General features: G+C 30.8%; 1 pseudogene; it reads left to right on the top strand.

Annotated features, from left to right (window-relative positions):
- The first annotated feature begins 14,512 nt into the window (after positions 1-14,512).
- On the top strand, positions 14,513-17,498 carry LOC113874338 (annotated as a pseudogene).
- Positions 17,499-25,132: the final 7,634 nt, after the last annotated feature.

Below are 25,132 nucleotides of genomic sequence, written 5' to 3'. Positions count from 1 at the left end.
AAATATTTATAAAGAAAAATATATTTATATAACTTCACATAAGTAGCATAATAATACAAAAATTCAATATGTAGTTGCCGAATAAGGTACAAACATAGATAAAAATAAATATTCAAAGATCATAAATGTTAAATGTATCTTAATATAATAATTTTCTAAACTAAAAGTCTTAGAAACAATAAGTGAAACTAAACACACAAGTTATTTGTCAGTGATAATCTTATCTTGTGTGAGATTTGATCAATTGACAATGTCAGAGCGACAATGAAATAGATCTGTATAATGGTTGTCCTTTCGTGTGGATACATTGACAATGTCAGAGCGCAATGAAATAGATCTGTACATTGACAACTAACCTAATGAATAACATTTCATAGTTGTTAGGTTTTAATGAGAAAGACATTGAGAATGAGAATAGAATTAGAGTAGAGAAGTTCAATACTAACAACAGAAAGTTGATACATAAAATATTTCTTTTAACTTTTGAATTTGAAATTGTAAGAAAAATAATAGATTTAATTAAAATAATATAATTAATATATATATATATATATATTAATACTAATATTTTTAACTCATATACTATAGGAAAGTATTTTATCAAAAATACAAATTTTTGAAAAATTATTTTAATGAATTAAATATTTATAATGTATATAAATTTTAAAAGAAAAAATTTGAATAAAAGATAAATAGTTATAATAAAATTTTATAATAAAAAAATATACGTGTATATTAAAAAAATTATATTTTTTTATCTGAAAAAAATTAACAAATAAAAATTAACAATAATTTTTTATATTTATATCTTTTCAAAAACTTCTTTGAATGTGAATAAATAGTAAGAATAATATTATTTAGATTCAATAGATTATAGTTGTGCTTGTAATACCTATGTTGTATAGAAAAATATTATTTTAAATTAAAATATAAAAAATAAAATTTAAATATTATTAATAAATAATTTTAAGGTATTAGTAGGTGATTGTAACATTTATAAAATATTTACAATATATTTATTATTTATCATTCACTTTATGATTTAAACATCAATATGATTTTATTAACAAAAATATTTTATATGTGTCATATATAAATAATATTTTAAAAAAATTCAATCTCATATTCACTATGTAATAATTAAATTGTATTAGCCTAATTAAATGATATAAAATAGTAAATAAATTTTTCTATTAAAAATATAAACCAAATTAAATTTTTTTGGTTTACTTTATTATTAAATCTATTTTAATAATACAAAAATTCAATACATAATTATAGAATAAAGTTCAAGCATATATATATATATATATATATATATATATATATATATATATATATATATATATATATATATATATATATACGGGTATGGGGTGGGGTGAGTACTTAGATACCCATACCCGCACCCATGCCCATTAAATTTACGAGTTTTTACCCACACCCATACCCGTATAGCGAATAAATACCCTACCTATTGTGGATAAATTTTGTGGGTGCCCATCAGATACTTTACTCATTGTCATCCCTAATTGTCCTTACTGATGTGTAAATTAAGACGTACGATGATATAGAACTGTAATAGCCATTACTGTTATATATTTGAAGGAATATATGATGTATATCTATGATACATAAATTATCATAGATGTCCTTAAAGCAAATAAGTGATATGTACATAGTTCACTAAATTGGAGACACATCCAAACTCTATCAATTCATCGTGCCAAATTGGTGTGTTGTCATTTTCCACACGAAAATGGAAGCCATTGAGTAAAATGTTTTTTTTTTTTTTTTGGTTTGCTTTAACCAGCCCCTTTTCTAGATATGAAGCATTGTAGTTGGAATTTGCTTGTAACATGGAGTGGTTGGAGAGATATTTATGTGACTGTACTTTCACCCACATTGTCTCTATCCGTGACCATTTTCCACACTAGTTTACCGAGTGAGGTAGTATTTACCAGCCTGCTGTCTTGAATTCCAAGTCCCCCATGTGTTTTGAAGTTGTGACAGTGAACCAGTTAATAAAGTTCCAATGTTGGTGTCTCACCACTCAATTGGTACGACATCAACTTGATGAGGACCGATGAATACATCTACTATCTCAAAGAAGGTGTGCAAGACGACCCATAAGGTTTATCCATTGAAAGAATCAAAGGGTATATCGCAACGACGAAAGATGTGCTAAAGAGTATTGAAGTTTATTTGCAGATGTCCTCACCATTCACCGCCAACGGAGAAGAATGACAGTTGGATCTAACATCCCAATATACAAGAACAAAGGATATATAAAAGAGATATTATTTGGGGAGTTTTGAAAATTCATGTGTAAATGAATTATTTATATCTTACGTTTAATTTCAACACTTACATATTTTAATAATTTTTTTAGAATATAAAATTTTTCAATCTAATCGTTAATTTGAAAGTTTGATCAAATAGATTAAATTTATATTTTCTTTCAAAAAATAAAGATAATTATACTTAATTGCTTTATCTTAAGTGAATATCAATTTTTAATAACATACCTATAAATGTTTATATAGGTGAAGTTTAATCATAAAATAATATATATTAATTCAACAATTAAATTGGTCAACATTACATTTTATGAAAAATGATTGAGAGTCATCAATATATAACTTTTACTTACAGTATTAATAGATTTTAACTCTCTCAATATATAAACTCAATCAGTCAATCACTGCGTAAAAAAAAATTAATCCTAACTATAAAAGCTTATGAAAAATAAAAATACAATCAATACAATAAAAATAAACAACAATAATTAATAGTATTAATTTTTTTTAAAATATTTATATCCTTATTATTATTATTATTATTTCATTAGTTTTTTTTTTCTCTTCCTTACATTTAAGTTTTTTTTTTACTTATACAATATTGATCTCACGACTCATTTATTTAAATAAATTAAATATAAAATTAAATTTTGTTATAATTAAAAATTTTAAAATTTAAGTTTAATTTATTAATTTAATTTTTGAATATTTTTTATTGATTTTTAGTATTTAAAAATTATTTTATACTAAAATGTAAAATAAATTAGCAATGAAATATAATTTGTTTATGTAAAGAAGTTTTAATGTTAAAAATAAAATATTTTATTTTAAAATATCTTTTTTAATTATGGTCATTTTTAAAACATATAGAATCTATAGGCGGAAGCTTCTAGTGAAAGTTTAAATAACGCTATACTCTATCTAATGGAATGAAGATTAGGCTACATACATATTAAAAAATGTGGTCCAATACAAGTAAAACAAAATACATGATACTCCACCTTTAAGTCTATTGGACTGCCTAGACCCATGACTTAAATACAAGGCTTAAAAATGTCTAACAATTATGTACAAATGTAAAAATACAAGTAAAGTAGGAAAATGTATGCAATCCTATGGCCTTAATAATGTGGGTCTCTTAGTAGTATACAAGCCTTGTTGGGCTGTCTTCGCCCTAGCCCTAGTCATCAGCTTATGAAATTCTCCTAGGCTCTTATTCTTTATTAGATGCTCTTCATGGTTCACATCATCCCCCCTTTCTTAGAGAGAATTTAGACATGAAATTGCAGTATCCTTGACTTCCTATGCATCATCACATGCTTCAAAAAGGGCTAAGTTAATAATATTAAAAGTGACACTCACATTATTATTTATTCTTTCTACCACTTAGAATGATCCATCTCCCCTAAGTTGTAGCTTATATTTTTTTAGATTATGAAACCTTTCCTTCCTAAGATGAACCCCAATCACTTGGTTCAAATACCAATTTCTTTCTACCTTTATTGGCCATTCTCACATTATGTTCTATCTTCTTTTCTAGTTGCACCTTAACCTTCTTATGTAACGTTTTAACAAATTCAACTTTAGTCTCACCTTTCTCATGTAAAAGAGAAGAAGATTAGGTAAAGGCAATAAGTCTAAGAGGGTTAAGTAGTTAAACCCATACACAACCTTAAAAAGTGTGAACCTAGTACTAGAATGAACAATTCAATTGTAAGAAAACTCTACATGGGGTAAACATTCATCCCAAAACTTAATATTCTTTTAAATGATTACCCTAAACATAGTTGTGAGAGTTTTGTTTATAACCTCAATTTGATAATTTATTTGTAGATGGAAAGCGGTAAAGAAGAAGAGTTTGGTGCTTAAACTACTCCATAATGTTATCTAAAAGTGGCTTAGGAACTTAGTGTCCCTATCCAAAACTATGATCCTAGGTATACCATGTAGTCTTACCACTTCCTTAAAGAAGAATCTTGCCACACTACTAGCATCATCTACTTTGTGGCATGAAATAAAGTGAGTCAGTTTTAAAAAATGATCAACTACCACAAAGATAGAATCAAAACCCTTTTGAGTCAATGACAAGCCTATCGGATACCAAAGTGTCTCATCAAACCTTCTTCATGGGATTTCTGTAGTATAAGCTCTCTAATAAATACTTTAGCCACATAAAACTTATTATTATTAAAAAGATAGCATTTATGCCTAAAGTATCCATTGTAAAACTTTTCCTTACACAAGGCATAAAGTGGAGCAAATGTATCATCCAAAGCATACAATCCCTTAATGTTGTAAAACCCTAGCACTATTCATCCTAAGGTGGAAAACAAAATGTGTCTCCTAGAGAGAGCATTTTCCACCTTATTTATTTTTCCTTACTTATGTTTGATGACATAGGAAAATTGCTCTATGAATTCTACTCACTTAGCATGTCTTCTATTTAATTTCCCTTGACCTTTCAAATACTTTTAAGACTCATGATTAATAATGTAACACCCTACTTTATAAACCCTCAATTAGAGAATTAGTGATTTTTTTATATACTAATAATCTTCCTCCAATACATAATATCGATGTATTAAACTATTAATCGCAAAAATAAACTTTAACAAGCAAATTTTCAATAACACATTTCAGAATTTTGTCGTTGCATAAAGTACTTAAGGTAAACTTTCATAAGTGTTTAGATATCCTCTTACAGTAATACAAAGAGCAAAATGGTCAATAAGTTCCCTGCATTACACAATATTCTATACTGGAGAACTCAATTACCATTTCACCTAGCAACATAATTATATACAGATAAAATATTAGTTACAGTTCTTTAAAATAATAAAGGCAACACCGGGATGACTTTCTACAGAGCAGCACAACTAAACAAAAAAAGTGACTTCTACCTGGTACCATAAAGGCCTATGTATAACAAAAGAATGCCTATGACTAACCTTTGTCACTATACAAAAAAAAAAGAAGTAGTATCACTTCTACTCCGAATCTATATCTTCAGACTCAGGAGATGAATCTCCCTCATCTGAGTCCATCTCCAAGTCGCTAGACTCATCAGTGTTTAAAGGATCATAATCCTCCGGAATATCCATATCCATTTCCTCCTGCTGGAGGGAGAATTGGTGGTGGTATGGGCTGAAAAAGATTATTTTTATCTAAGTCAAGGGTTAGTCTAGTCCTTATAGTAATAGGGCACTACCTCTGGGTCCTGGTGCTACTCTCCTAAAAAATATAGTAAGTATGCTCGCAAAAGTATGTGTGTGTCTATCCCAATCGTGTTGTCTTTGACATGGCTTCGGGCTAATGAGCCTGATGGTCATATTCATTTGGTGTGGAATCTGGGCCATCTTCCTCTGCTACAGGTAGTAACCAATCAGGTCCAATGAGTACCGTAGGTACAGAGAAAATAAAAAAAATAAAAAATGATAGGGTGAGCCACAGTTCATACATCATGTTAAACATCATAAACATTCACAGATCAATCGTATTCCAAATGAATGATGATGGTGGTGCATGATCCTAGTTTGTTTTTCTAAAATATCCATGCATACGGGCCTGAATCATTTCTTAAATCAGTGCTGGGGTAGCTAGAAGTTGACACTACTAGGTATGAAAATCCACCCACGGGATTGTTGAGATCCACACTCAAATATGAACCTAATAGCTCACTGACCATGATATATGGCAAGAGCATAGTCAGGTATAGGAGAGTTTGTACAGTGGAATCCCCAACGACAGGTAGCGAGCCTAAGTCTTTTAGGGCTTCCAACCACTACCCCTAAGTCCTCCCTCAGGGCCTCCCTATCGTATTCCTAGAGTCCATAGTCTCTGATTTCCCATTTTGCACAAAATACCATTTTCAGATGAGTAATGTATGAGTTCATAAGTAGTTTTTCTCAGAAAAGTCCCATATTCTCAAATTCCTAAATTTGTTCGAGAATGATTAAAATTTTTTCTAAGTTTGAATATTTTTCAAAATTTTGATAGAGTTTTCCCTGTAATACGGACTTCTCAAAATTTTTCAAATACCTGTTACAATCAGAAAACTTCCCAATACAGTTTATAAGAGTTCTCAATCTATCATTCAATTATTTCAATTTATTTTAATTAAACTTTCCCATGAAAAACTATCATGCACATAAATGTTCACTCAAAAACAATTCATATTATATAACATAATTTATGTCTTAATGAAGTATCAAACATATATTTCCACCACCAAACACATAAGCAAACCATTATAAAAATTAAGCATATAAAGAAATCACAATCACCAATCATAACAAAATTTAGACAATTTCAACAAATAAGGTTAAACAAATTTATGATGTAATCCTTACTACATAGCCCACCTCTTACCTGTTACGTCCACGTTTGTTCTCTCCAATGCTTGAAGTTGATTTCCGATGAAATCTATACACGTAATGAAACGCTAGTTAGAACCTTATAGTTTTCTGATTTTATCTTGTGGGAATTTAAACTTATTTTGTTTTTTTAATCCATTTTTGGTAATATATTGAGCTCATATTCACCTTACACTTAACTTAAAAAAAAAATCCTAGTTGGTACACACTTAGAGTAAGAAGAATCTTAATGGCGAATATGAACAAGGTTCAGTATTTTGAAATTTTCTAGAGTTACATAAACTGTTTTGGCATGAGGTCAAAGCCTAAATTTCAATAACGTAATTATCTACAATATTGATGAAGAGGTCAAAGTCTAATTCGAGATAGATTGTACAATAAAGTTGGTCAAAGTCATGACAGGGAAATTTTTGAGCAGATTGCACAAGGTTCAGTGTTTTTTGCATAACTCAAGATATACTTAATATTTTAACATGAGATCAGTTTCTAAATTTTAAGGATTCATTTATCTACAACTTTTATGAAGGAATTAAGTTCAAATACCCTATAAAATAGTGCCAGTTTTCAATTTACAGTGGCTATTTCTGACAGGGCTCAACTACGACCATATCTCATGCTACACATAAGTTATTGACATGAAACCAATTTCTAAATTTCAGGCATAAAATTTCCTACAACTTTTATGAAGGAGTCAAGTTCTAATTTTATACTCATCAGTCTCAATAAATCAAAATCCGTGGTTGTTGGAACAAGGTAACCTCCTAAGGTGACAGCTAGAACACCTGTTAGTAAAATGGACATAACTTGAGTTATAAATATCTGTTTGAGGTGAAACCAGTAGCTAAATTTCAAGTATTAGACATAAACTCCCAATTCACTTCATACAAGTCTCAGAATTTAGTGAACATTAACCTGTGAATTTGGGTTCTTAGGTTTTTAGCTCAACCACTTCTAATCCTCCATTTCAAGTATGATTTTAGTATCCTAGGTGTAAAACCACAACAATAAAAGCAAGATAACACCCTTCACATTCCTACTCAAGTTCATCCAAGTAAGAAGAGAAAATTAAATAAGCATTATTTTGAAAAATAAAATCATACAAGTGTAGATGAAGATGAGGGTAACTGATGAATCCATATTTTGACTCATATTTTAGTGTAATTCTAACCCATTTGATAAGGAAAACATGTAAGAAACAGCAGAAAAACTAGAAAAATAGAATGATTGAAGGTTTTCTTTTATTATGTAGTTAGCTTAACATTTATGAAATTTATGCTTGTTTTTATAGGAATAATCTGAGCAAGGTTCATGGAAATGGAATATTAATGGAAAGGAAAAGGAAGAATAGCAGTTCTGGACTCCAAAACACAAGAACAATGGAATGCAGGCTGGGCGTGATCACTATTGTCAATGAGAGTGATCACTCCAGAGCTCAAGGAAGAAGTAAAGTCTGGGCGTAACCACTTTTATCATTAAAAGTGAGTGTTCCAGAGAAGCCTCAGACTCAGCAGGCTCTACGTAACCACTTTTATCAGAGAAAGTGAGCGTTCCAGAGAAGGTAAAATTTCAGAGTATTTTGCGTAACCACTTTTATCATTGAAAGTGGATGTTCCAGAGAATCCTCAACTTGGCAAGTTGTGCGTGGCCACTTTTACTCATAAAAGTGTTAACGCACAACCACTCGACCTTCTGCGTTGCAACTCTTAGCAGGAAAAGTGATAGTTCTAGACTTCCAGAATCACATAAGCCTCTGCGTAGCCACTCTTATGGAGAAAAGTGACAACGCATATAATCGATAATTTCTATAAATACCTGATTAAGCTTAGAACTCAAGTTCTTTTGCTCATTTTCTATTTTTCATTTCATTTCTTCTTTGAGAGAGAGTCAGAGAGAGGATTGGGAACGGACATCAAGCTCCAAGAAGAGGGATCAGATTGGGGATTGTTGAAGATGGATCTTCTGCGTTCTTCTCCTTCTTCTTCTTTCTCTTTCTTTGTTGCAATGTTTGCTTAATTCTTTGTAGTTAGGAGTTTATGGATTTTGAATTGATGTATTGATTAAACTTTTTCTTCTAAACTTTGAGTTCTGGATTAATTGAGTTGCTAATTCTGCTGTTCACGTAATCTTTGAATGGGAATTCACTTGATTAACCAAAGAGGAACCTTTACCAATGAGAATTGGATCTGTTTCTTTGATCTGAATTAGCAACTAGAATTAGGGATTTCTTAGGAATAAGAGAACTTAATTTTGCAATCTTATGGTTCTAAATCTTAATGCAACTTGAAATTGAATCTCACCTAAGAGATTAGGGGGGTTTGGATGATCGTTAGGGTCAATGAGTTAAGGGATTAACCTTTGACTATTAATATGTGAAACTGATTGTCAATTAACCAATTGCTTGAATGTTCAGAGGTTTAATTGAATTAATATTGATATTCTTGTGAAATAAATTCCTAACTATCCTTCATTCATATCTCATCTCAACACAACTTTCATTCTTTGTTTTACTGCAAGTTTAATTCTTTGTATTGTTCTGGTTTATTGCTTGTACATGTTACTACTCTTCCAAATTTGTATGAATCAAATAGTTCTTGCTCTGTGAAGTGGTAATTGAATTCTTAATTCCCTGTGGAGACGATACTTGGATCTTAATTTTACTCATTACTTGCTGCAATTCCTAGTTCACTTGCTAGTGTTTAGAATTGTACTAACAGTAACAAATTTACCTCTTGAAGCTTCTCAAGAAAATCAAAGTTTAGCCTTCAAAATCAAGCTTGAAAGTGAGATTATTTGAGAGAAAAATAGAGGAAAGAACTTACGAGAAGCTTGTTGGAGAAGAAGATTATTTTTCATGCATCTCCTCTCTCTTAATCACTTTTAAAAGTCAAAATTTAATTAATTTATCATTTCATTTTTTTAAACTTAAAAATTACACTTTCGCAAATGTAAATTTTTTTTCAGTTTAACGAGTAGGGAAAATTTTTAAAATAAGATAGTAGAATATTTAGAATAATACTGGGATGGTCACTAAAATTTTAATTCACTCAAATTGCTCTCGAATCAGTTCGTTTCTTGTCTAATAATATAGACGTGCTGCAAAATAGAATTTTAAAATTTATCAAATTTCATTGTAGAAATTTACTTTCTAAGATCTTTCTAATATTATTAGACTCTTGTAAAATTTTCAAAATTTTATGGCTTTATTTGCTATATAATCAGATTCAGTTTGATTTTTTTTTGGTTGCTAAAATGCCCATCGAATAGGCCAATTTTGAGTATTTCCTAGAAATTCTAGAAAAAATTAAAAAAATTACAAATTATCTAATAAATATAAAACTATAAAGTCACTTTAACTAATTCCTAATAATTTATTTTTTTTTAAATTTTGACAAAGGTTTTGTCAAAATTCAGCAGATGAGGTGTACTAAAAATTAAGATGTTACAACTAAAGATCACAAATTCCTTATGTAGGAGGTAATGAGGCAAAGTCTAAGAGCACTACCCTATCTAAGGAAAGAGAACACTTCTCTTGGTTAGAAAATAGGTTATGTGTCCTCTAAAATATTCTTTAGATGAATAATATGATCTCCAAAATTTTTACTATACACTAAGATATCATCAAAATAAACCACCACAAAGTGGCCTATGCACTCTATTAGGACATGATGAATTAGCTTCATGAAAGTACTAGGGACATTTGTGAGCGCAAATGACATCATTAGCCATTCATAGAGATCAAACTTGGTCTTAAAAGTCATTTTCCATTCATCCCCTTCCTTTATCCTAATTTCATGATATTGACTTTTTAATTCTATCTTAGAGAATATACAAGACCTATGCATTTCATCTAAAAGGTCCTTTAACTTAGGGATTGAGTGTCTGTACTTAATTGTGATATTGTTGATTACCTTATAATCTACACATATCCTCCAAGTTTCATCCTTCTTGGGGACTAAGAGAACTGATACAGCACAAAGGTTCAAACTCTCTTGTATCCACCCCTTATTTAACAAGTCCTTAACTTGTGCTTATACCTCTTTTGTTTCTTGAAGATTTGTCCTAGAAGCAAGTTTATTTACGAGTGGAGCTCTCGAGATCAAATCACTTTGATGTTCAATCCTCTTAATAAAAGGGAATCCCTTAGGGAATATGTCCTTAAAACTATCTAGAAGAGATTAAACTTGTCTCTCTAAAAGGGTAAAAGTAGTGGCAAGAGTCAAAGGGCTCATATTGCATATTAGGTACAATAGTTGACCACCATAAAGAGTTTTCCTAATATCTTGTACTTACCTAAGAAAGCCTCCTTTCTTGAGACTTTATTTTTCTTAGGTCTTTGATCTTCTTGGAAGCTCATAACTTCCCTCTCTTTATCCCTTTTAATTTTTATTTTTAATTAATTTTTCATCACTTGCTTAGGTGTTTGATAGCCATGTCGCAGTGGTATCAAAAACTACTAAATTCCTCACAAAAACATGCAGTTCAGGGAGCAACCTAGGTCATATCTCACAAGGATGCAAATGCACATTGCTCTAATCTCAATTATGCATAAAAGGTTGTATGTTTGGGGGTTTAAATGCAGAAACTGAATTGCAAAATTAAAATGTAGAAAACGAAATTACTGAGAATGAAATCGCAGAGAATTGAAATGTAGAAAACGAAATTACAGAGAATAAAATCGCAGAGAATTGAAATGCAGAAAATGAAATTACAGAGAATGAAATCGCAGAGAATTGAAATGCAGCAAACGAATTACACAGAATTGGAACCGAAAGTTAAAATCGAAATCCAGAGCACAAAAATCCAAAACTAAGATTGAATGAAAACTGAATTTGTTTAAATCTCTTCTGCACAACAAACAATTAATCAATTGATTGTTATACGATTAAGAACAATGCACAATTCAATCGAACAATGCTTCTATACAATCGTAAAAATGTGAGATCGGAAAACAAACTCAGAGCATAAAAAACGTCCTGAACAAATGCGATCTGGACTTTGGTAATGAAATTGAAGGGGGAACATAGCAGAAATCATCTTGACTTTGTAGAATCTTAAACGTCTTTCAATTGTAATTGCAAAGGCATACGAATTCAGAATGGAAAAATATAAGAAAAGAAGAAGAATGGTAAAAAAAATGAGACGTTCTATTGGAAGTGGGAAAGGTATTGCAAACTGAAAAATGAAAAAATTAATCAAAAGTTCTTCCCAATCAGCCCCTGACCTCTATAAATACTAATCCTAAAAGGGCAAAAACCGAGTGGGCCAAAGTTGGGCCGAAATTAAATACAAAAGAACTACAAAATAAAAGCAAAATAAAAACTTTCCAATAGTCAACTAAAAGTCTAAACTTCTAAAATTCGTAGAAACTAGCTCCGGACCCCAAACAGTACGATCCAAATATCCAAATTAAAGCCCCGGAAGGAAGGAATCCAATGCAAAAAGAATCAGCCAAAAAGGATATTTACAGAAAAAGTTATGGTCAAATTAGTAACCAAAGGTCAGAATAGAAAACATGAACAAAAGTATAGTATTTACGAAAATTCCTAATTATCAAGATAAATGCAAAAACATATTAAATGGAAGAAATAAGGGAATGAAAAGACATGCAAAGGATGCAATAAGACTAAAAATGTGGGAATAAAATATGAGCTATCAGTGTTAGAGGAATCAAAGTGATTCTTTTTAACTTATGGACGAAAGATATATTGTTAGAGGTGCTATTATGTGTGGCATTTTTGTCAAATTTTCACAACTTACCTAACAAAATATGGCTAGCCTTCATAGGGATTACATCATATAGTACCTCATCCTTATAATTACCTACAAAGAATCCAATTTTAATTTGGTTATTGACAAACATATAACCCTTTTCATTTAGCCATTGCAGTTTATATGGCTTAGAGTGTGGGGTAGTCTCTGGATCTAGTTTTTCACATAACCTAATACTAGTACAATTATCATAATTCACTTAATCCATAATTAGTATACACAATTTACCTTAAACATAGCACCTAGTATGAAAGATGTTTTCTCTTTGAGACTCGTCTAAGTCTTTTACATGGCTTTCTAGAAGCCTCTTAATACTTAAAAGATCTCCCTCACTACCACACGCTTCTTCATCACTATAGGAACACTCCTTCTCACAAGATGATGATGAAGAAGTTTTTTTTTTTTCCTCTTGACTAGAATATCCATCATTGTCGCTATAAATTATGGTTTTCTTTGTTGGCATTACGAGGCAATATGACCTCTACCTAAATACTTAAAACATTTAATTTATGATGTCCTAGAGCTATCCTTACTATGACTAGGCTTGTTACTTTGGGTTTTAGAACCCTTATCTTCCTTATTCTTAAAGTTCAAAGTGAGTCTATAACTTTTATTTTTATCTTTTTTACTCTCCTCTCTATTACCCTTATTATTGTTCTACTTAGAGGTATTGTTAGAATAGTTTGATAAAGAATATTTCTTATAGGAACATTTTCTTTTTAATTGTTGCTCTACCTTCATAGCTTACTGAATCATATCATTTAAGTCTACATAAGGTAGAAGCTCCACTACATTCTCAATTTTCTTATTAAGCCCACCTAGAAACTAGTTATAATGACTCTTTATTTCTCATGGATGTTAGATCTCATTACACAAATTTTTATCTATTTTCTATATTCTTCTATACTTTTTGAGCTGTGGGTAAACCTTTAAAGCTTACCTAAAAGCTCTTGGTCATAGTAAAAAGGAGCATCCCTCTTATCCCTCTTCCTAAGCATGACCTTAAATTCTTCCCAACCTTTTACATGTGGCAATCCTATAGTCCTTCTATCACGTGTTTGGTTTACCAAAATAGGACATAATTTTGAAATTCAAAGATAACTATTTTTACTTTTTTTTCTTCTACTATATTAAGGCAAATGAAGAGTTGTTTTATCTTTATTTCTCACTCTATATAGGGTTCTACATCATTTTTTCAATAAAAGTAAGTTATGTCCAATTTAATCTCTTTAAGCCTACTATCTCTGCTTCTATCATTTCTATTTTCTTCATCTCTATCTCTATGTTTATCCCTACTCACATCTCTTCTTCTCCTTTCATGCCTCTCTCATATGATTTTGTCATCATGTTTACTATTTTCACCAATATTATCACTTTCTCATCTTCCCATTTTTCTATTTCTTTTATATTGGAGATTTGTTAGTTCTCCATCATTATTTCCATTTGGACAACTAGATTAGTCACATAAGGTAGTGGGGTACTTCCTTTACTCCTAGGATTATCATAATGACTATTATTACCACAATTTACTCTTATATTGTTCAATTTTACACAAACTACCACACTACCAACAAACTCCATTTATTTAGCCTAGACCTATACTAAAAGAAAATAATCTTTGAAAGCAATAAAATGCTATCAAGTTAGTCGTTTCTACAAAGAAACTAAGGAAAAGGAGAAAGAGAGAGATAAGGTGTAAATTCGTATTTCACATCCCAAGACCTAGTTAAGATGCATGCAAAGAAAGGAGGAAGAAAAAATGGTCAAAATCTTAATTCAACACTTGAAATACAATGGTCTTTAGCGCAAAGAATTTAAAGAAGTATGATAAGCACACATAAAGCTTAAGCTAACATATTGTAGTCATGTGCGACAAAATAAACTAAATCTTAAGTGCAAATTACTTCGAATAAAGTAAAAATCCAAAGAAAAGTCCAAAAGTCACACTCTAAAATCCAAATTACAAAGAAATGTAACTTACTACAAGAGAAAACTATTTGTAATAAGATAAATTCTCAATCCAATTAAAACAAAATAAGACTCCAAAACACAAAGGGTATATAGAACAACATGGAGACATTAAGGGTGCAAACCATAGCTTCCGAGTTCAAAGATGATGCAATCCTAGCCGTGTTTGTCAGGTCAGAGACAGAGTAACCAGGCATCACAACAGTTCAAGGGGTGAATCTTGAGGTTCCCATTATTGATTTAAGTGACCCAGATAAAGAGAAGGCGATGTATGAGATTGTGAAGGCATCTAGGGATTGGGGTATGTTTCAAATTGTGAACCATGAGATACCTAGTGAAGTTATAAGTGATAACCACGTCGCAATGGTATCAAACAAACTAGATTTTCTTAACAATTTTGCAATAGAAGGAGTAAACCTAGGTCATCTCACAAGGACATAAAATGCATTCTGTTTCTGGTTCTATCATATAATTTCAGATTAGCTTAGGGAATGATTGTTTTGAATTAAATTGTAAACAACAGAAAAAGAAAAGAACAAAGAATAATTCTAACGAAACAAAATATGAAGTTCAACCAAATCAAGATCTCAATCACTACAACGCAATTCTCATTGTTACACGAATACAATTCTAACGAATTTCTAATCAACACTAATTCAATACGACATTAATAACCTGAAATCTAAATCTAGATTATTAATTCCATCAAAACAAGAACTGCAATCGCAAATCCGATGCTCTAACAAAATTCAGAAAAATTGATTTATTGAATTAGGTGAATTCATTTATTTCAAATATGAAATTCTCATTCTTTGTTTAGAATGCAAACGAAAATTCAATATCATGAAAAATGTAATTATCCTAATCAGAAAAGAGGAGGAAGAGCGAGAATTCGATAGAACCTAACCCGAAACTCAAATGCAATGTACTTCTTGAAACCTTGAACCGATTGATGGATTAGCCTTACTTCATGATCATGCTTGCTTCGGGCAAAACCAGAAAATATGAAAAGATGAAAGGTAGAGAGACAAAAATAAAAGAGAGGAGAAGAAAGAATTTAAAATATAGACCTTTTAAATCCTAAAAAAAATTGCGAGAAAAGAAAAACAAGGATTCGTACATGGAGTCATAACCTCTATTTAAAGACAAAATAATTGGGCTTAATTAAGGCCCAACTCCCTAATGAGGTTCCTAAACACCTAACTAAGTAAAATCAACAATACAATCAAATTCTGAAAATTTCAAAGCAAGGCAGCAACATTGTGACGCAATTTTGGATCTGAAGATGCTCGAACTGGGCTTTTCTCCCAACAGAGAAGTTGTAGATCTCTGTCTTATCTTTCCAGGGACACCTAGTTTGTCCAATTTCGAGTAGTGTAACTCCAGATATGGTCTTTGTAAGAAACTGTGTCAAAATAAGAAATTATGGTTGGAATTAAGAAAGACTTATATTTAAATCCTAAATTACTTACTACCACAAATCTAAACTAACACATGAAAATAATGCACTAATGAAGCTCAATTAAACCAAAAAGACGGAGAGAAAGATGTACTAAAATATGACTTTCAATACGCAAGTTACAAAATGTGGGCAAAGAGTTTTTTGAGTTATCCCAAAAAGAAAAGGAGTTATATGTTAAGCCTCTGAGGTCTGATTCTTTAGAAAGGTATGACACATAACTTTCAAACGAGGTGAATGGTAAAAAAAGGTTGGGTGGACCATTTATTCCATATTGTATGGTCACTTTCTTCTATAAACTACCATTTCTAGCCTAAGAATCCTCCTTCTTACAGGTTAGTATTCCTTGTACAAATTAATAACTTTTTTAGTCTAACTTCTTATACCCTGGTCTAATATTAGAACAAGTGTGTCATTTATCACAAATATTTTATGTTTTTGTTGAACTCAATAATTTTCTTTACTTTTAAACATGTCTTCTTTCACTAAATTTTGGTTTAAAAAATTATTATTTGAATTACTTAATATTAACACTATATATTTATTGATTTTTTGTAATCTTTTCTACACATACAATTACCAAAAATACATGTAAAATATAAAAGAATTACACTTTAGAATTTCCACTTTTAATGTCAGTTATTTACCTCTTTTTTGCATGAGACTGACAGTAATTATTCCCTTTGTGTGTATCCTAATTTCTTCTTGAACAAAAGCAATACAAGAGAGATTCTTAATTGTTATTAATAAATATTTTAATTGCGTGTTATTTTTTTTTATAAAATACAAGAAAAATATAAAACAAAACTTGTTCATTACAATATTTCTAGTAGAAGCATGAAATGATGTTTATCATCATACTATGTCCATAGTTGCTATTATTCAATTGTTCTTTATAAATGATTTGTTAACGAAATGTACCCCCTTCTTTTAAAATAAGGGAGTGTGTATTTATTTTATGGAGTTCGAAATATATATAATAATGACTAAAATAAAAAATTAATGAAAAAATATAAACAAAACAAAAAGATTTTATTTGAAGTGATTAAAACAAAAAATTGTTAATATGAGAAATTTTTTTTAAACTATTATTATTTTTTGAGCTAACGAATGTCCTGTAACACTTGATTTTCAATCAGGGAAGTCAATGAAGAATACTGCAAATACCTACATGTGGTGGTGAACAAATTGTTCAAGAGTATGTCAATAGGGCTTGAGCTTGAAGAAAATGAGCTAAAGGAGGCTGCACATGGAGATGAGATGATAAACCTTCTAAAAATAAACTATTATCCCCCATGTCCTTTTCCTGATCTCGTACTGGGTGTGCCACCACACATAAATATATCTTACCTCACCATTTTGGTGCCTAACGAGGCGCAGGGTCTTCAAGCTTCTAGAGATGGTCATTGGTACGATGTTAAGTATGTCCCTAATGCTCTCATCATTCACATTGGGACCAAATGGAGGTATAATCCAAAACTTTTACACTATTAGAATATATAATTTATTTGCCTTTTTTCTTCTTTTTTTATTACATTTATATACTTTTTCTCTTTTATTTTTATGGTGGAATAGATATTGAGCAATGAAAAATATGAGGCTATTTTTCACAGAACAACAATGAACCTTATTATTATTATTATTATTATTATTATTATTATTTCAGTAGTTTTTTTTTCTCTTCCTTACATTTAAGGTTTTTTTTTTACTCTCACACAATATTGATCTCACGACTCATTTATTTAAATAAATTCAATATAAAATTAAATTTTGTCATGATTAAAATTTTAAAATTCAAGTTTAATTTATTAATTTAATTTTTGAATAATTTTTTATTGATTTTTAGTATTTAAAAATTATTTTATACTAAAATGTAAAATAAATTAGCAATGAAATATAATTTATTTATGTAAAGAAGTTTTAAGGTTAAAAAGAAAATATTTTATTTTAAAATATTTTTTTTAATTATGGTCATTTTTAAAACATAGAGAACCTATGGGTGGAAGCTTCTAGTGAAAGTTTAAACAATGCTATACTCTATCGAAGGGAATGAAGATTAGGTTAAATGCATATTAAAAAATGTGGTCCAATACAAGTAAAACAAAGTACATGACACTCCACCTTTAAGTCCAATGGATTGCCTAGGCCCGTGACCTAAATACAAGGCTTAAAAATGCCTAACAATTAGTCATATCTGCAAATGTACAAATTCAAGTAAAGTAGGAAAATGTATGCAATCCTATGGCCTTAATAATGTGGGTCTCTTAGTAGTATACAAGCCTTGTTGGGTTGTCTTCGCCCTAGCCCTAGTCATCAGCTTATGAAATTCTCCTAGGCTCTTATTCTTTATTAGACGCTCTTCATAGTTCACATCATCTCCCATTTCTTAGGGAGAATTTAGCCATGAAATTGCAGTATCCTTGGCTTCCTATCCATCATCACTTGCTTCAAAAAGGGTTAAGTTAATAATATAAAAGTGCACTCACATTATTATTTATTCTTTCTACCACTTAGACTGATCCATCTCCCCTAAGTTGTAGCTTAGATTTTTTTAGATTATGAAACCTTTCCTTCCTAAGATGAACCCCAATCACTTGGTTCAAATACCATTTTCTTTCTACCTTTATTGGCCATTCTCACATTATGTTCTATCTTCTTTTCTAGTTGCACCTTAACCTTCTTATGTAACGTTTTAACAAATTCAACTTTAGTCGCACCTTTCTCATGTAAAAGAGAAGAAGATTAGGTAAAGGCAATAAGTCTAAGAGGGTTAAGTAGTTAAACCGATACACAACCTTAAAAAGTGTGAACCTAGTATTAGAATAAACAATTCAATTGTAAGAAAACTCTACATGGGGTAAACATTCATTCCAAAACTTAATATTCTTTTAAATGATTACCCTAAACATAGTTGTGAGAGTTTTGTTTACAACCTCAATTTGATAATTTATTTGTAGATGGAAAGCGGTAAAGAAGAGGAGTTTGGTGCTTAACCTACTCCATAATGTTATCTAAAAGTGGCTTAGGAACTTAGTGTCCCTATCCAAAACTATGATCCTAGGTATACCATATAGTTTTACCACTTCCTTAAAGAAGAATCTTGCCACACTACTAGCATCATCTACTTTGTGGCATGAAATAAAGTGAGTCAGTTTTAAAAAATGATCAACTACCACAAAGATAGAATCAAAACCCTTTTGAGTCAATGACAAGCCTATCGGATACCAAAGTGTCTCATCAAACCTTCTTCATGGGATTTCTGTAGTATAAGCTCTCTAATAAATACTTTAGCCACACAAAACTTATTATTATTAAAAAGATAGCATTTATGCCTAAAGTATCCATTGTAAAACTTTTCCTTACACAAGGCATAAAGTGGAGCAAATGTATCATCCAAAGCATACAATTCCTTAATGTTGTAAAACCCTAGCATTCTTCATCCTAAGGTGGAAAACAAAATGTGTCTCCTAGAGAGAGCATTTTCCACCTTATTTGTTTTTCCTTACTTATGTTTGATGACATAGGAAAATTGCTCTAAGAACTCTACTCACTTAGCATGCCTTCTATTTAATTTCCCTTGACCCTTCAAATACTTTTAAGACTCATGATTAATAATGTAACACCCTACTTTATAAACCCTAAATTAGTAAATTAGTGATTTTTTTTATATACTAATAATCTTCTCCCAATACATAATATTGATGTATTAAACCATTAATTGCAAAAATAAACTTTAACAAGCAAATTTTCAATAACACATTTCAGAATTTTGTTGTTGTATAAAATACTTAAGGTAAACTTTCATAAGTGTTTAGATATCCTTTTACAGTAATACAAAGAGAAAAATGGTCAATAAGTTCCCTGCATTACACAGTACTGTATACTGGAGAACTCAATTATTATTTCACCTAGCAATATAATTACATACAGATAAAATATTAGTTACAGTTCTTGCAAATAATAAGGGCAACAGTAGGGATGACTTTCTACAGAGTAGCACAACTAAATAAAAAGAATAACTTCTACCTAGTACTATAAAGGCCTATGATAACAAAAAGAATGACTTCTACCTGGTACTATAAAGGCCTATGATAACAAAAGAATGCCTACGACTAACTTTTGCCACTATACAAAAAAAAAAAAAAAAGTAGTATCAGTCCTACTCCGAATCTATATCTTCAGACTCAGGAGATGAATCTCCCTCATTTGAGTCTATCTCCAAGTCGCTAGACTCATCAGTGTTTAAAGGATCATAATCCTCCGGAATATCCATATCCATTTCCTCCTACTGGAGGGAGAATTGGTGGTGGTATGGGCTGAAAAAGATTATTATTATCCAAGTCAAAGGTTAGTCTAGTCCTTATGGTAATAGGGCACTACCTCCGGGTCCTGATGCTGCTCTCCTCAAAAATATAGTAAGTATGTTGGCAAAAGTATGGGTGTGTCTATTCCAATTGTGTTGCCATTGATGTGGCCTGATTATCATATTTATTTGGTGTGAAATCTGGGCCATCTTTCTCTGCTATAGGTAGTAACTGATCAGGTCCAATGAGTACCGCAGGTACAGAGAAAATAGAAAAAATAAAAAACAATAGGGTGAGCCACATTTCATACATCATGTTAAAATCAAATATCATAAATATTCATAGATCAATCGTATTTCAAATGAATAATGATAATGATGCATGATTCTAGTTTGTTTTTCTAAAATGTCCATGCATGCGGGCATGAATCATTTCTTAAATCAGTACTGGGGTAGCGAGAAGTTGACACTACTAGGTATAGAAATCCACCCACGGGATTGTTGAGACTCACGCTCAAATATGAACCTAGTAGCTCACTGACCATGATATACGGCAAAAGCACAGTCAGGTACAGGAGAGTTTGTACAGTGGGATCCCCAACGACAGGTAGCAAGCCTAAGTCTTTTAGGGCTTCCAACCACTACCCTTCCTATCCCTAAGTCCTCCCTCAGGGCCTCCCTATCGTATTCCTAGAGTCCATAGTCTATGATTCCCCATTTTGCACAAAATACCATTTTCGGATGAATAATGTCCTAAGTGGTTTTTCTTAGAAAAGTTCCATATTCTCAAATTCCTAAATTTGTTCGAGAATGATTAAAAAATTTTCTAAGTTTGAATATTTTTCAAAATTTTGATAGAGTTTCCCCTGTAATATGGACTTCTCCAAAATTTTCAAATACTTGTTACATTTAGAAAACTTTTCAATATAGTTTATAAGAGTTCTCAATCCATTATTCAATCATTTCAATTTATTTTAATTAAACTTTCCCATGAAAAACCACCATGCACATAAATGTTCACTCAAAGACAAGCTATTGACATGAAACCAATTTCTAAATTTCAGGCGTACAATTTCCTACAACTTTTATGAAGGAGTCAGGTCCTAATTTTACACTCATCAGTCTGAGTAAATCAAAATCTTAGAATGGGTGCATTTGTGAGCATATTCAAATTGTGAACCATGAGATACCTAGTGAAGTTATAAGCAAGTTACAAAATGTCGGCAAAGAGTTCTTTGAGTTATCCCAAGAAGAAAAGGAGCTATATGCTAAGCCTATGAGGTCTGATTCTTTAGAAGGGTATGGCACAAAACTTTCAAACGAGGTGAATGGCAAAAAGGGTTGGTGGACCATTTATTCCACATTGTATGGCCACTTTCTTCTATAAACTACCATTTCTGGCCTAAGAATCCTCCTTCTTACAGGTTATTATTCTTTGTGCAAATTAATAACTTTTTCAGTCTAACTTCTTATACCCTGGTCTAATATTAGAACAAGTGTGTTATTTATCACAAATATTTTATGTTTTTGTTGAACTCAATAATTTTCTTTACTTTTAAACATGTCTTCTTTCATGAAATTTTGGTTTAAAAAATTATTATTTGAATTACTTAATATTAACACTATATATTTATTATTTTTTTAATCTTTTCTACACATATAATTACAAAAAATACACGTAAAATATAAAAGAATTACAGCTTAGAATTTTCACTTTTAATGTCAGTTGTTTACCTCTTTTTTGCATGGGACTGACAGTAATTGTTCCTTTTGTGTGTATCCTAATTTCTTCTTCTTGAACAAAAGCAATACAAGAGAGATTCTTAATTGTTATTAATAAATATTTTAATTGCGTGTTATTTTTTAATAAAATACAAGAAAAATATAAAACAAAAATTGTTCATTACAATATTTTTAGTAGAAGCATGAAATGATGTTTATCGTCATACTAAGTCCATAGTTGTTATTATTCAATTGTTCTTTATAAATGATTTGTTAACGAAGTGTACCCCTTTCTTTTAAAATAAGGGAGGTAAAGGTGTATTTATTTTATGAAGTTCGAAATATATATAATAATGACTAAAATAAAAAATTAATGAAAAAATAGGAACAAAACAAAAAGATTTTATTTGAAGTGATTAAAACAAAAAATTGTTAATATGAGAAAAAATGTTTAAACTATTATTATTTTTTGAGCTAACCAATGTCCTATAACACTTGAATATTTGAATATTTGAATATTTTTCAAAATTTTGACAGAGTTTCCCCTGTAATATGGACTTTCCAAAATATTTCAAATACCTGTTACAATAAAAATCTTTCCAATACAGTCTATAAGAGTTCTCAATCCATCATTCAATCATTTCAATTTATTTTCATTAAACTTTTCCATGAAAAACCACCATGTACATAAATGTTCACTCAAAGACAATTCATATTATATAACACAATTTATGTCTTAATGAAGTATCAAACATATATTTCTACCACCAAACACAGAAGCAAACAATTATCAAAATTAAGCATATAGGAAAATCACAATCATCAATCATTACAAAATTTAGACAATTTCAACAAATAAGGTTAAACAAGTTTATGATGTAATCCTTACTACATAACCTACCTCTTACCTGTTACGTTCACGTTTGTTCTCTCAAACGCTTGAAGTTGATTTTCGACGAAATCTATACACGTAATGAAACGCTAGTTAGAACCTTATAGTTCTCTAATTTTATCTTGTGGGAATTTAAACTCATTTTGTTTTGTTAATCCATTTTTGGTAATATGTTAAGCTCACATTCACCTTACACTTAACTTAAAAAAATAAAATCATCCTAGTTGGTACACACTTAGTGTAGGAAGAATCCTAATGGGTGCATCACACTTAGCTCAAATAACTGGGAGAGCTAAAATGGGTGCATTTGTGAGCATATTCTTGAAGGCTTAGAAAAATTTCTCTTACCTTTCACCCCATACAAAAGCTGTAGTTTTCTTTAATAACTTATTTAATAAGATAACTAGTGTGAAGAAATCCTTAACAAACATCTTATAAAAGTTTACTAGGTCGTGAAAGATTCTCACATCTCCCACGATCTTAGGTGTTGGCCAGTTATTGATGGCCTTCACCTTCTTTTCATTTATGTGAACTTCCTTGGAACTCACCACAAAGTCTAAGAGCACTACCCTATCTAAGCAAAGAGAACACTTCTCTTAGTTAGCAAATAGGTTATGTGTACTCTAAAATATTCTTTAGATGAATAATATGATCATCAAAATTTTTACTATACACTAAGATATCATCAAAATAAACCACCACAAAGTGGCCTATGCATAGGACATGATGAATTAGCCTCATGAAAGTACTAGGGACATTTGTGAGCGCAAATGACATCATTAGCCATTCATAGAGACCAAACTTGTTTCTAGTTTGATTTTGTTTTGATTATTTTACTTTTCTTTATTTTATTTTCAATATAATTTTCTTTGTTGCATGCTCATCTACTTTAAGTCTTCTACAAATTGTTTATTTGATCTAGGGATTGAAAATTTTTTGCAAAGACAAAGGAAAGAGTTAAGACAACAAAGGATAACATAGGGTAGGAGATCAATCCAAGATAATATTACACCTATTGCTTGAGGTGTCCCAAAAATCATTGAAACCCCCAACATAGAGGCCAAAAACTTCTAGTGCTAGCCAACACTAATTACTATGCTTTAAAATTATGAATAGTTTAGATGAATACCTAATAAAGATCCCAACCTCCATCTGACAAAATTCCTCTGGTTCACTAACACTATAAAATATAACAGTGTCACTAACAATGCTATTAGGCTTCGTCTTTTCCAATTTTCTATCTTAGAAAAGGTGAATGCATGGATCACCATGCTACTAGGTAATTTCATTACAATGTATGAGGATCTTACCTAGCAATTCTTAGAAAAGTACTTTCCTCCATCTAGATCTTCAAAGCTGATGGAAAAAATCTCCAGCTTTCAATAATATGAGTCAAAATCCCTTTTTAAAGCATGAAAACAATTCAAAGAACTTTTGTGGAGGTGCCCTTGCATCTTTCATAGTGGATTATCAGTTTCTAATAGAGTCACAATTGACGCAACAGTTGAAGGGACCTTTATACGAAAAGATCCATATGAGATATATAAATGGTAGATGAGATGACATCTGCCAATTTCCAATGACACATAACTAGCTCTTACATGACCAAGAAAAAGGGAGACCGCTCTAGTCTACCAAGCAAAGAGCAATAATTCACTAATAAATCAAATGACAACTTTTACAAAACAATTGAAATCACTAATGAAAGCATAAGATTAAGGGAGTTGGAGGCTTTTCATGGGCCTATGACCAGGGCTAGGGCTAAGAAGGCTCAGCAGGCCTTATCCACACTTGTAGCACATTTAGAGATCCACCACATGGACATCATAAGATCACACATGTATACACTTTTTACTTGCATTGTTCATGTTTAGAATAGTTTTTTCTAGGCCTTATATTTTGGCCATGAGCCCAAGAAGCCCATTGGGCTTTGGAGTGCAGTCTCTTGTATTTTGTTTGGGCTTATATTAGGCTATGTTTCAGGGCATATATTCAGCCCAATCCCCATTCCTTTCTTTTCCTTGTTTTGACGGCTCATTAGAGACTTTTTTGGGCTGAGTTAGTTTGCCTATATATAGGCTAAACTCTTTTGTAAATTTTTAGATTAGAATCATTTGATGTATTTGTCTCCTCTTAGGTGAGTGAGTTTCTCTCTGAATTCTGATTAAAAATTTTAGAATCACACTCTTATCATGGATTCTTCCATGTGGTGAATGCATTGGTGTTTATCTCTAATTCTTTGGAGTGACGTGCTGCATTATTCTTCCATTTTCCTTGCTTTGCACTTGCCTTTTTTTTTCTTTCTTTCTTTGGTACTGGATCTGTGAATTTCCCCCACATACATGC

Source organism: Abrus precatorius, unplaced genomic scaffold (genome assembly GCF_003935025.1).
Source record: "Abrus precatorius isolate BTA unplaced genomic scaffold, Abrus_2018 Scaffold8, whole genome shotgun sequence".
NCBI classification, from domain to species: Eukaryota; Viridiplantae; Streptophyta; class Magnoliopsida; order Fabales; family Fabaceae; genus Abrus; species Abrus precatorius.
Note: the sequence above shows the minus strand (reverse complement) of the source record. Positions and strands in the feature narration are given on the sequence as shown.